Source organism: Oryza sativa, chromosome 12 (genome assembly GCF_034140825.1).
Source record: "Oryza sativa Japonica Group chromosome 12, ASM3414082v1".
Taxonomy (NCBI): Eukaryota; Viridiplantae; Streptophyta; class Magnoliopsida; order Poales; family Poaceae; genus Oryza; species Oryza sativa.
Genome location: NC_089046.1, coordinates 19,768,111 through 19,781,670, shown reverse-complemented (window position 1 = coordinate 19,781,670; position 13,560 = coordinate 19,768,111). Strand labels below are relative to the sequence as shown.

Below are 13,560 nucleotides of genomic sequence, written 5' to 3'. Positions count from 1 at the left end.
AGATCTTTGCAATGGGCTTCACGAAGTGTGTGTACAAGGGTCAGTGTTCGCGAAGGATATTGGAAGAAATTGGATTGGAGTAGATAGCGTTACAGTACGGTGAGGTAATGTAGCATGCATATATGTGTGTATACTGTATCGTGGTGTGTATGCTTGTGTAGCATGCAGTACATGGATGTGTATGCGTACTGCGTGCAGGTGCAGGCGTGCAGCTAGTTGTTTGGGCTGCAGGCTTCGGCTGGGTGGCAAGCCGAGTCGAGGCCCAGGCAGCAGAGAGCGGGGCCCCTAATGGGCGACTGCTCGCGTGGGGCGTATTAGTTTATTAGTTTATTTTGGAATTGAATAGGAAGCTCTTTTAACTCGTGGTAGCCCTTTTAAACCCCTCCTACTTGTATTTTATTACAATTTTGATTAAGTGAGGGATCAAATATAATACGTAGTTAACTTTATTTGATGGTAACTTGAAGGATTAGAAATATGACTATTGCTTTCCAATTAGCTGTTTTTGCATTAATTGTGACTTCCTCAGTCTTAGTCCTTAGTGTACCCCTTGTATTTGCTTCTCTTGATGGTTGTTCAAACAATAAAAACGTTGTATTTTTCGATACATCATTATGGATAGGACTGGTCTTTCTGGTAGCTATTCTAAATTCTCTCATTTCTTAAATGTAATTTGCGCCCCGAATTGATTGACAGACAATTAAATTAATAAAATTAAAACTCAAATAGAAAATGAAACGGTCGACCCAGACATAGACGGTCGACCCAGGTGGATATACCCTATAAAATATAGGACGTAGCGAGCGTAGTTCAATGGTAAAACATCTCCTTGCCAAGGAGAAGATATGGGTTCGATTCCCGCCGCTCGCCAGCTTAATTTAGTAAGGTACGTACCATGATAAAAAATTTAGTCTACTTTTATTAATGTAATAGGTGTTAGTCTAGTACCGTACCCCTTTACTATCTTAGCCCCCTTTGCACCCCACTCAAAAAAAGAGCACTACTGCGGCGAGAATCGAACTCGGCAACAGGGCTCCCTAAACTGGGGATTCATCGAAACAAACAACCAGCAAACAACTTTTAAAGGGAAGGGAGATAGACTGTGCCTTTCTTTCATCTATTTTTTTCTTTTCTGCAAGGTAGGGGGCCTTGAGAGTTCCTCTTGTGGTAGCAAGTTACTTCGCAACCTGCTAAATTTGGCCTTATAGGGTCCGGAACTAATGAATAAAAAGGGTTGGATACCGCCCAACCACCCAGCCCTCTACCATATCTAGACAAATAGAATAGTCCTTTTATACAGACTGCTAAGTGTGGAGACTGGAATCGAACCCGTGACCTCAAGGTTATGAGCCTTGTGAGCTATACCAAACTGCTCTACTCTGCTCTGGAGCGCTGGAAACCGGTGGACGAAAAAGGTTGAATACAGGCCTCTATCATGTCTAGACAAATAGAATAGTTATTTTATACAGAATGGAGCGGGTGGTGAGAATCGAACTCGCATCGTTAGCTTGGAAGGCTAGAGGTTATAGTCGACGTTGGTTGATTATTATTAACGTCTCTAATTCAAAACCGAACATGAAATTTTGATTTCATTCGGCTCCTTTATGGGTATTCTCACCACTTAACATCTAAGTCAGCTTTTTTTGTATGAATGGAACCAAGGCTCTCTGCTTTCTAGATGATCCCTAAAGAGTAGGAGATAGAAATTTGCCTAAATCTATCTAATCTAATTACTTCGTTCTCTAATTTCATTTAAGAGATCATGAGGAAAAGAATTGGGTTTCCACCAAGCTGAAACAATATGCTGATGGTTCTTGTAAACCAAAACTACCGTTTTTTAGCTATTTGGCTTCCATTTCCTTTTTTTAACAAAAGAAGATTTAGTTATGATTGGAAATAAATTTTTTTGTATCTTCATCCATAGATCCTTTACTCATATTTTAAAAATTGGAATCCATGCTTCGTGACTCTGTACTCGTAATCCAAATCCAATTTGTTTTTTGCATGCAATTTCAATTAGTCTTTGGGTACAAATCGCGAAAATGCATATTCTTCCTCAATATGCTATTGAGAGAAAAAGGAGTAAATCCTTTCTAAGAACTAAAGTTTTCATCGGAATATAAAAAACATAAGGACGCCTTAAGTATATCATTTCAAATTCAATTATTAATAATAGAACGAATCACACTTTTACCACTAAACTATACCCACTACATGTAAATTATGATACCAACGCTACCCTTTGTCAAGGGTAGCCATTCGAGAAAGATTCTAATTCCCTCTTAGTTAATGAAATAGAGAAGGTTACTCACAGTTTGCGGTTGGTACTTCGATCGCGGCCCTTTCCTTTACTTTAAGACTTAGAGAGTTCCCGGTCTGTAAAATAAACCTACTCTTCCCAATAGCGTATGAACCAAATGTATGCATTTCAATTGTAGTCGTATTCTACAATTACGATTACAATGATCATTATTTGCTTTGCGAAGACGTAAGTGTTCCAGACTGCTGTAAGGAATAGTTTGATTATTCCTACAATATACATTAGGAAATATAGGATACCACAGCCTGAAAAATTCCTTTCTTTCCTTTCTTTTTTTTGTTCAGAATTGAACAAAGAATTTGAAGAAAACATCTTCCCCTATTTATCATGAAATGTGGGCCATAGAGAAAGAGTGAGATGTTTTTTTATTTATCATAGACTTTCCCTATGGCTCGAGAGAAACAATAAATAACTTAAAGAAAAAGGCGTATAGGAGCCAAAGGATTTACTTGATGTAAAGAAGATTATGGATGTCTCTGCTTAGTCGATTCTATCCATTTAACTATTTTGTGGCCTCTAGTCCTAGTACTGGAGTACTTGTCTAGTACTACTCCTAACTGCTGCTGCCGCCGCCGCCGCCTCCTCCTCCTATACTACTACTACTGTCTACAGTAGTACTACTAGTACTACTCTACTCTACTACTACTAATACTACTACTCTACTGTATGTATATATTTTTGATGTATAAAAAAACATACATATATACAAATTTTATATACGACGTGTACAAACTTTGTATACGACATGTACAAACTTTATATTATGATATGTACAAACTTTGTATACAACATGTACAAACTTTATATTATGATATGTACAAACTTTGTATGCGCACATATTAAAAAATCAAAAAAAACAAAAAAATCACATATATAAAGTTTGTATAGGTACGAATACAAACTTTATATACGTGTATACAAAGTTTGTATATATATTAAAAACCTGAAAAACCAGAAGAACCAGAGGGAAACTGAAGAAAAACTAAAAAACCGACAGAACCAGAGGAAAACCGAAGAACAACCAAAAAAAACTAGACACGCATCAGTCCTCTCGCGTCCTCCTGCTGCCCGGTCCACCCCACCCCCCCTCCGCGCGCGCCCCGGGGCCGCGCCGCGCGGGGGAGCAGGCGCGCGACTAGTCGCCGATTAGGCATTTCGGCAGAGAGCGGCTCGGTAGTAGGTGGCTGGAGACCAAGCTGGAGACAGGGCCCACGTGGGCTGGAGATCAAGCGCAGAGTCCGACATGGATGGGGATAGGATTCTGGCTCGTATGATTTTGGTAGCATGGAATTGAGTCCTATTGTGAATAGAAGTTCTACACCTAATTTGAGTAGGGGTTTTTTGATGTATAAATAGACGAGGGGTTGAGGCTAGAAATATATCGACTTTTATGAGAGAAAAGTTAGGGTTTATGTGGTTTCAATCCTAGTTTGTGAGTTCAGAAAGGAGTGCTTTAGATGTACTTTGGAAGCACATATTGATACAAAAAAGTTGATATACTTTCAAGAGTTTCGTCGATACGTGTTTTATGGATTCCGACGGTTTGACCGACAGTAAGGCGGCAGACTAACCGGTGGGAGTACAACGGTCTAACCAAAGACAACTCAGCAGTCTGACCGGGCAGGCTACGGCGGTCAGACCGGCGGCTTAGGAGCGGTGTGACCAGCGGCGATTGGACAACGTCAAGATCTTCTTCGATTTGAGGGTAACTTTTATTTCCGCTAAAAGTTTTTGGGTTTTTGATTTTCCCTACCATTCACCCCCTCTGGTAGGCTTGGTTACTCATGTTCGATCCTACACAGACCACCTATACACCTGTGGTTAGACCGCCACACTCCCGCCAGTCAGACTGCCGCCTTGCCAGCGGTTAGACCGTCGGGATCATAAAACACATGTAGGTGGCATCCAGCCGGTCTGACCGCCAGGGGTCAATAGCAACATCACTTCACAAAACCAATTATCACAAGAAACCAATCTTTCACACTTGAAATATCGCCAACTACCAATGTTTTCATCACACAAAATCTAAGTCAACTACTTGATTTTATAGAGCCCAAATCCTGCAGCAGCCATTGATCGATACGAAGGGATGGACTGAGTAATTTGTAACACAAATTCGAAATGTACACGAAATCAAAGACATCTCCTTGTGTGTAGCTTCGAAATTGTTATTTATGTATGCATTGAGCATGATGCATGGTGGAAGCCAAATATAATGCTCAGATTTTAGCTTTTTCATCTTGCCGCATGACAGTCAGAAGCTGGAGATCTAAAGGTTGAGAAACGCTGAAATGGAGATGGTGGCTAAAATGTTCTGCATACAACAACCAATGGAGGATTCCTTATACGTCTGCAAAATTCAGGGCATATGCATGATGGATGTTTTTTTCCCTGTACTGTATGTGCTCGCATGAACATTTTAATTTGTAGGCAGAATTTGCAATTCCATAGATAGATTTCAGCAAAACCAAGAAGTGTGATTTGATTATATTTTGTGTCACATCACAATCATGCAGACATCAGTGGTGTAGTTATGGCCATCCTTTTTTTTCCTTGTAATACTAATGTGTAGCAACTGAAAATAGCGAAGTGTTTTAACCTTTCTGGCCAAAAAAAAAAAAAAACCTTCCCTGGTCATGCTATATTGATCTCATTTGAGCATCATGATGTACAGGGCAGTATCTCCAATTACTAACTTTTTGCGGTCTGTTAAAAACAGAGGAAAGGCGAAAATTTAAACAGAAAACAATCGTTTATGAGTCTATAATATTTTCTTCTTCCAGTTCCTTTTGAAGTCTGCACATTGATTGAAATGGGTGTAGCTACACTGCTACAGGAACAACTTTCGTCTTCCTTAGTACTTGAAAGTTGCTTCCACGACTACCACGAACATATTGATTTCTGCAATTATGAGTCTATTGATTTCTGCAAAAATTTAAACAGAAAACAATCGTTTATGAGTCTATTGATTTCTTCAACGAAATTGCTATACGTCCGACCTATACGTCCGACCCATCCATCTGACTAGTGTAAGTATAAGCATATATGCTGTTTGTCTGAGCCCACATAGTAGTAAATAAGTTCAGTGATTGGTTGCATGACTCGGTCGGACACAAATCGTACGGCTTGGTCGTACGTATAGCAAGATTCTTTCTTCAATTATTACTCAAGCACCCAATGTGAGGCTAGTGGCAGAGCGAGGATTTCCGTGAAGCCTGGGTGAGCCTAACTTAAACTACTATACTATAAACCATGTTTATATTTCCGTATATCGTCATCATAATTAATAAAAAGAAGTTTTATATAAAATATGATCACTGGTGGAGAAACCATCTTTCGTCGGTTGGCCTAATTGCACAATAGTCCCGGTTGCAACAAAAACCGGGACTAAAGATGATCTTTAGTCCCGGTTAAAAAGGGTAACGGGCATATTTGATCTTTAGTCCCGGTTGGTAATCTTTAGTCCCGGTTCAAATGCTGTCAGGGCTTGTCAGGCCCCCCTGGATCTTTAGTCCCGGTTCATAACACCAACCGGGACTAAAGTCCAACCCCTATATATATGTCTTCTTCCTTCTCCAGCCCGAGCAAGCTTCAAAATTTCTTCAAAAAAGAGGGGAGGTCATGCCAAAATTTCTAGTAAATTTATTATGGTGATTATATACAAATCGGAGGTGCCTAAAAGGTTAGTAACTTCATCCTCCAATGTTTTTTTGTCATATTACATTTGGAGCTATGTTTTGCACACTTTTTTGTCTCCAAAATTTTGTTGTAAGTTGATGATAGAGAAAATTTGTGTGGGGAAGAAAGAATATATAGAAATTTAGTTTATTTGCTAAAGAAGGTTTTATAAAATAGTTGAGAAGGAAAATATAGTGAAAGTTAATCTTAAATAATAGAAAACAAACTAAAATGAAAATTAAAAGAAGTACAACACATTAATATTAGTTTAAAACTTTAGAAATAGTAAATAATAATTATTTGGTGTAATATTTCATAATTTTTGTATGAATAATGATATGTCATTATTGTATGACTGTTGAAAGAGTTTGTAATTATTTTATAATTATTATATGACTGTCATTATTGTACGAATAATTATTTGTGTACAATTTTTTTTCATTTCATGTAGATGGATCGACAATGGATGTACGCTGACCGGCGGTCCACAGAGTTTATTGACGGCGTGCATTATTTTTTGAGAGTGGCCGAAGCTAACAGGCAAAAGGGTTTTATTTGTTGTCCATGCAATAAGTGTAAGAATCAGAAGGAGTATTCTGCATCCAGGACTATTCATTTCCACTTGTTTGAGTCGGGGTTCATGCCAAGCTATAATTGTTGGACATCACACGGAGAGCAAGGTGTTGAAATGGAAGAATATGAAGTGGAAGACGACAATATTCCGGACTTTGCTCTATACGCTGGATTTGAAGGAAATCAAACGGGCGAGGAGGAAAGAGATGCTCATGGTAACGACGTTGCGGATGATCTTGGTCAGATGTTGCAGGACGCCAAGGAGGAATGCGAAAGTGAAAAGGGGGCCCATAAATTGGACAAGATGTTAGAGGACCACACAACGTCGTTGTACCCAGGTTGCGAGTAGGGGCACAAAAAGTTGGATACCACTCTGGAGTTCTTGCAGTGGAAGGCAAAAAATAGTGTTAGTGACAAGGCATTTGACGATTTATTGAAACTCGTCAAGAACATTCTTCCGGAGGGAAACAAATTGCCCGAGACAACGTACGAGGCTAAGAAGATAGTCTGCCCTCTAGGACTGGAAGTTCAAAAGATTCACGCATGTCTGAATGATTGTATCCTATATCGCGGTGAGGAGTACGAGAACCTAGAAGCATGCCCTGTTTGCAAAGCACTACGATACAAGATTAGACGAGATGATCCAGGAGAAGTTGACGGGCAGCTAACGAAGAAGAGAATTCCTGCTAAGGTGATGTGGTATTTCCCTATAATACCACGGCTAAGGCATTTGTTCAGGAACAAGGGAAATGCTAGAATGATGCGATGGCACGCTGAAGAGCGTCAACAGGACGGGATGCTGAGACACCCCGCCGATGGTTCGCAGTGGCGAAACATCGATAGAAAATTTAAAGACTTTGGAAAGGACGCACGAAACACACGGTTTGGTTTAAGTATGGATGGCATGAATCCTTTTAGAGAGATGAGCAGCGGCCATAGCACTTGGCCCGTTACGATGTGTATCTACAACCTCCCCCCTTGGCTATGCATAAAGAGGAAGTACATAATGATGCCGATTATTATTCAAGGCCCCAAGCAACCTGGTAACGACATCGATGTGTACCTAAGACCACTGGTCGAAGATCTTAAACTGTTGTGGAAGAAGGAAGGTGTCCCCGTGTGGGATGAGGACAAACAGGAGGAGTTTAACCTACGAGCGCTGCTGTTCGTAACCATCAACAATTGGCCTGCACTTAGCAACCTATCCGGGCAGTCCAACAAGGGGTACAAGGCTTGCACTCACTGTATGGATGAAGGTTGTTTACATGGGTCATCGTCGATTCCATGCAGCAAACCACCCGGTACAGAAGAAAGGCAAGCACTTTGAACATAAGGCGGACCACCGTACGAAGCCTAAACATCGCAGCAGGAAAACAATGTTTGCTATGGCTAAAGATCTTAAAGTAGTGTTTGGAAAGGGGCCTGGCAGCCAGCCTATAGAAAGCGAAGATGTTCACGCGGCGATGTGGAAAAAGAACTCTATATTTTGAGAGTTACCCTATTGGGAATTCTTGGACGTCTGCCATGCAATCGACATGATGCACCTCACTAAGAACCTTTGCGTAAATCTTCTTGGCTTCCTAGGTGTATATGAAAAGTCGAAAGATACACTGGAAGTACGTAATAATCTGAAGCATATGGAACAACGCGGCGACCTTGACCCAGAACCAAAGGAGAAAGGAAGCCATTACTTGAGTCTAGCCAATTACACTCTTAGCAAGGCAGAGAAGGAAAGTATGTTTGAATGCTTGGAGAGCATCAAGGTACCGTCTGGATACTCCATGAATATAAAGCGAATAATAAGCACGAAGGAGAAGAAGTTCACAAACCTAAAGTCTCATGACTGTCACGTGTTGATGACACAGCTGCTACCAGTTGTAATAAGGGGTATCCTCCCAGACAATGTCCGGGCAACAATAACAAAGCTATGTGCTTTCATGAACGCAATTTCGCAGAAGGTCATCGATCCGGATAGATTAGAAGCCCTGCAGAATGATGTGGTGCAATGTCTTGTCAGCTTTGAGTTCATATTTCCACCTTCATTTTTCAATATAATGACGCATCTGCTTTGTCACCTTGTCAAAGAGATCGGTATTCTCGGTCCTGTGTACCTATACAACATGTTTCCTTTCGAGAGGTACATGGGCGTTCTGAAGAAGTATGTTCTTAACCGTGCTCGTCCAGAGGCAAGCATCGCCAAGGGGTATGGAACAGAGGAGGTCATTGAATTCTGCGTAGAATTTATCGAAGACCTTCGCCCAATCGGGGTACCTGAATCACACCATGGACGGAGACTACGGGGAAAGGGGACTCTCGAAGGAAAGCAATAATGACGGTAGACAACAATTTATTCCGTAAAGCTGTCACGCCCAGAAATTCACTAGTAATTTCCGAACTTATTTGTGCATTAAATCCTCGTCCAGTAATCAGCCGAGGTACACAAACTGACAATTTAATATATAGATTCATCATAATAATAACGTAAATACTTACAAAAGAAAAGAAAAACAGCAGCGGAATTACGGTCTAGCGAAGCTCCGGCTCCACTCCCACAGGCAGCTCAACTGGGGTATAAGCCAAACGTTTTCTCCTCCACAACTTGTCTTCAACTGAGGTTTGATTGATTATTGCAAGGTGAGCATATGACATACTCAACAAGCCACACAGCAAATATGCAAGTGCACAAGGATACCAAAGAATGGCATAATATAGGGCTCATTTGCAAAAGCAGCATTTAGCAAACATTTGAGAATTATAAAACAGTAGAGTAATTAATCATCAATTTTAATCAACACTAAACAGCATACCCATGCTGCTCAGGCCCAACCATCCTGAACAACCATACCCGGCTGTACAGATCTATCTCCAAACCAGGAATATACCATTCCAAACCAGGAGCTAATCAAATTATTACCAATTATAGCATCATTTATTATGGTGAGAAGTGTGAGACTAATCACGAAAGACATTGTTAGACCCGCCCATAACCGCGGGCACGGCTATTCGAATAGTTTTACTCTGGCCAGAGGTGTACCACTGTACCCACAAGACACAGCCCCACAACATGTCACCATGCGCCTCAATACCACCACAGTACCTCAGAAAGGAGCTGTGACAGTACCCCTCGCACAACACAATCCACCACAGCGCACCGTTCCTGGATCATAATCACCCCCTTATAAACAAGGCATGGACTCCCCAGCGACCCTCGTGGGCTTATCTCTGCCACTTCTCAGTCTGGTGCTCCGCAATGAACCATGCTATACAAAAGGTAAAGCCGTTGCCCACGCTGGCTTGTGGTTGGCATGGTTAATGTTTCACAACCGAAACTCGTGAATCGGTCCTTAATTATCATGAGCACGACCATCAAAACCATATGCTCACAACCCACCATTATCAAGTTTTAGTTGGCAAATTAATTAATTAACCAATCACGATCAACCATCGTGAGCTTCCATTAAATATCCATAAGTGATAGTGAAGCATGATTTATCCCATTAGTGAGCTATTGTTTCTAAGCATGGCTAAGCATCTATTATAAGCATCTAGCTGAACCAAACCAATATATAAGGTTCTAGCTAATCAAATTATAACCCATAGGAAAATAAAGTCATCTTTGGCCATAATTAAATGGGAAAGGCTCACCACCCGGTGACATTCGAAAATAAATGCACAGTTGAAATAAATAGGAAATTTAAATATAGGATCAACATGCTCAAAGGAATTGTGTTTGGGATCTGTGTGACTTGCCTTGCAATATTCGGTCTTCAGTTAGTCTTCTTGAATACTTCCAACGCCTCACGAATCCTTCGAAACGACGGAAACGACAAGCTAACACGCAAAACGAGGAAAAAGACTAATAAAAACCAAATAAACAGTACATAAAAGTAAACAAACATGTAGATCTTGATTTTAGATAAATTTAGAGACTTGAACGGTCTCATTCCGATTTCGTATGAATTAATTATGATTTTTACAAGATTTAATTACAATTAAACCTATTAAAGAAAAAGACTATTCCACATTAATTAAACCATTTACAAATGATTTATAACGGAGATGAAAGATTAAAACAACCTTCGGAAAAAGATTAGATTATATTTGGTAGATGACATATGATAAAAAGAATTAATATGCCATTGGAAAGAGTGGAAAGGATTTATATTGATTTTGGGCGGCTGAGATCAACCGACTCAAAGAGTCGACCAAGATCGGATGGCTTAGATTGATCTGGCAAGCGAGCCTCACGAGATACCGACTCAACGAGTCAACTCTACGTGACACGGGATCACCCAAATGATCAACCGAAACCGGCGAACGGAACCGGTAGCTCTGAACTAAAGGAGGAGTCAACACGGACGAACGAACGAAGCACGGGGAACACCTCGTTCGAACGAACGAGCGAACGACTCAGCAACGGCTGCAACTAAACCGGTGAGCTAGACACAATTCACGGTAAAGCCCCGGTACGGCAAACGATAGGCCGACAGGAATTTAGGGATGCACCTACAACTAGACAACTCAACTACCGAGCAACGGGCTAAAGCGACGGCTAGGTTTAAGCGACGCACAGCTGCGACACGGTATAGCAGCAATGGCACGGCATAGCACAGCGGCCAGACAGCAGCTAGCGGCAAGCGGTTACGCACAGCAGCAGCAACACGACTGTGGCAGGGAGCGGCACAACGGCAGCTAGACGACTAGCGCAGCGGTGACGGCAAGCAACAGCGGCACAACCGGTAGCGACGGTGCACGGGCTAGGGTAGCAGCGCGGCGAACAACAACGCAACAGGCACGGCTGCGGCTGCGACAAAGCGGCTTGGCAAGTGCGGCCGATGGGTTGAAATCTAAACTAAGGAGACACGGATAGACGTCCCACCGAACCAATCGGGGAGAGATAGATGACGACGGTGAACCGGCGGCAACACATGGAGACAACGACGACACTAGGGCCAAACAAGATTAGATTAGATTAGATGGGATTAAGACCTTAGGGATAAACTACACTGGGAACGGCATGGGAGCGGCTGTTGCCAGCGAACCACGGCACAATAACGCAAACGGAGGGCACCGGGAGCGAGAGGGGATCAAAGTGACCCTTACCACCACTTAAGCGACGACGAACGGCAACGGAAGATGGCCGGCAACGAGCTTCGAAGGGCGGCGAGGTACTGTCCACGGAGGCGACGACTTTCCGGCGATGTGCGGCGACAACGGAGGGGTGGCCGGGCTTCACTTCGCAGCTGCGAATCCAATGGAGGCAGCGGCGAAGCTTGGCGATGACGGGAGGAGCAGCAGGGCTTCGCCGGAAATCAAAATGCGACAGCGAGCTTCGGGTTGACGGCGACGATGGAGCTCCGGTGGATTTCGGCTTCGGGGAGATGGCTGCCGGGCTCCCTCTCCTTCTTGCGAACCCAACGGCAGCAGCGGCGACCAAAAGCGGCGGCTAAGGCGGCTGCTAGCTGCGGCTGGAGATCGGAACATGACGGCAACCCACTGGTTCATGGCGAGGACGGCTTCCGGCGAAGTTTCGGCGCAAGGGGAACGGCGGCCGGGGTGGAGCTCGACCTTGCGGAGCCGATGGAGGTGGCGGCGCAGGAAGGAGGCAGATGAGGCGGCGGCTAGGGACGGCTGGAGCGGCGCCGGCGCTTGGAGAGAGAAGGAGAGCGCGGGGAGAGCGTTTCCGGCGACGGCGGCGGACGGGACTTGAGGGGATAGGGAGAGGACGACTAGGGGGTCCTTTATATAGGCACGGGAGCTCGGGTCCGGGCCCAAATCGACGAGAAAAAAAATCGGGAAAGTCTAGGGTTCTCGCCGGAAAAAGGAAGGATTTGATCCGCGAAATTGTAAAGAATTTCCATAGAAAATTTTGGGGATTTCTTGGGGAAAAGGAAGAGGAGATTGAGAGGATTCCATTCCCGCAACTAATTTGGAAAGAGGAGCAACGGGGAGGTCGGATGAGGAGGCGGCACTGTGCACGAGCACGGCTGGCTCGGCTCTGTCTGGAGGAGGAAGATGGAGTACTGTAGCGCCAGGGAGGTAAATCAGACTTTGTCTGGGCTGGGAGGAAGGGAGAGAATGGGCTGAATTCGGCCCAGGCTGAGGAGGAGGATTTTTATTACTTTTCCAAATAAATTAACCAATGAGATGATCTTTCAATTGTTAAAAATACTTTCATTGCTCAAATAATTCCAAGAAAAATCTTGAACATACTTGGACACTCAAAGTATTTAACAATATTAAAACCAGACCATTTAATGATTAATTTATTAATTAAATAATTACTGAAATATTCTTTGTATTATTAAAACTATGAATTGAGCTCTGAAAAATCTGAGAAAATTCCAGAGAGTATAATTAATCATGGAGAATTTAATAAAAATTAAATCCAACCATGCTTTATATTTAGGAAATTTTATTTCCCATATTTAACTTCACTTGTAAATTAATGAACATTTAATATAAATTCTATTAATAATTTATTAAATGATTTATAAATCCTTAAACGAAAATCAGGCTGTGACAAAAGCCCATTTCACGGTTCTGCAACAATCTTCATTGGTGGCTCCCTACATCGAGGAGCACTTGGCTCTAGTTCGCGCCAGAAACATCGGTAAGTCCGATGCATGGATTACACGGCATCACATTGATACTTTCTCCGCGTGGCTGCGACAACATCTCATGGGTAACGAGACGATTAACCAACAACTGGCCTTCCTGGCGAGGGGACCATCTGGCTCGATCGCGACATTCCAGGGATATGAAATCAATGGGTACACATTCTACACGAGGGCCCAAGACATGAAGAGCACGAACCAGAACAGTGATGTTCGTATCGATGCCATAGGACACGATGGTACAACTAGCACGTATTACGGTGCCATCGAGGACATATGGGAACTTGACTATGGATCTCTCAAGGTCCCTCTGTTCCGGTGCCACTGGTTTAAATTGACTGGTGGAGGCGTAACGATTAATGACAGTGAGAT

General features: G+C 42.7%; 1 non-coding gene across 1 annotated transcript; it reads left to right on the top strand.

The window, feature by feature from the left end:
* Window positions 1-799: 799 nt before the first annotated feature.
* TRNAG-GCC (transfer RNA glycine (anticodon GCC)) lies at window positions 800-870 on the top strand. The gene has a single exon. It is a non-coding gene; the product is annotated as a tRNA-Gly (tRNA).
* The last annotated feature ends 12,690 nt before the right edge of the window (window positions 871-13,560 follow it).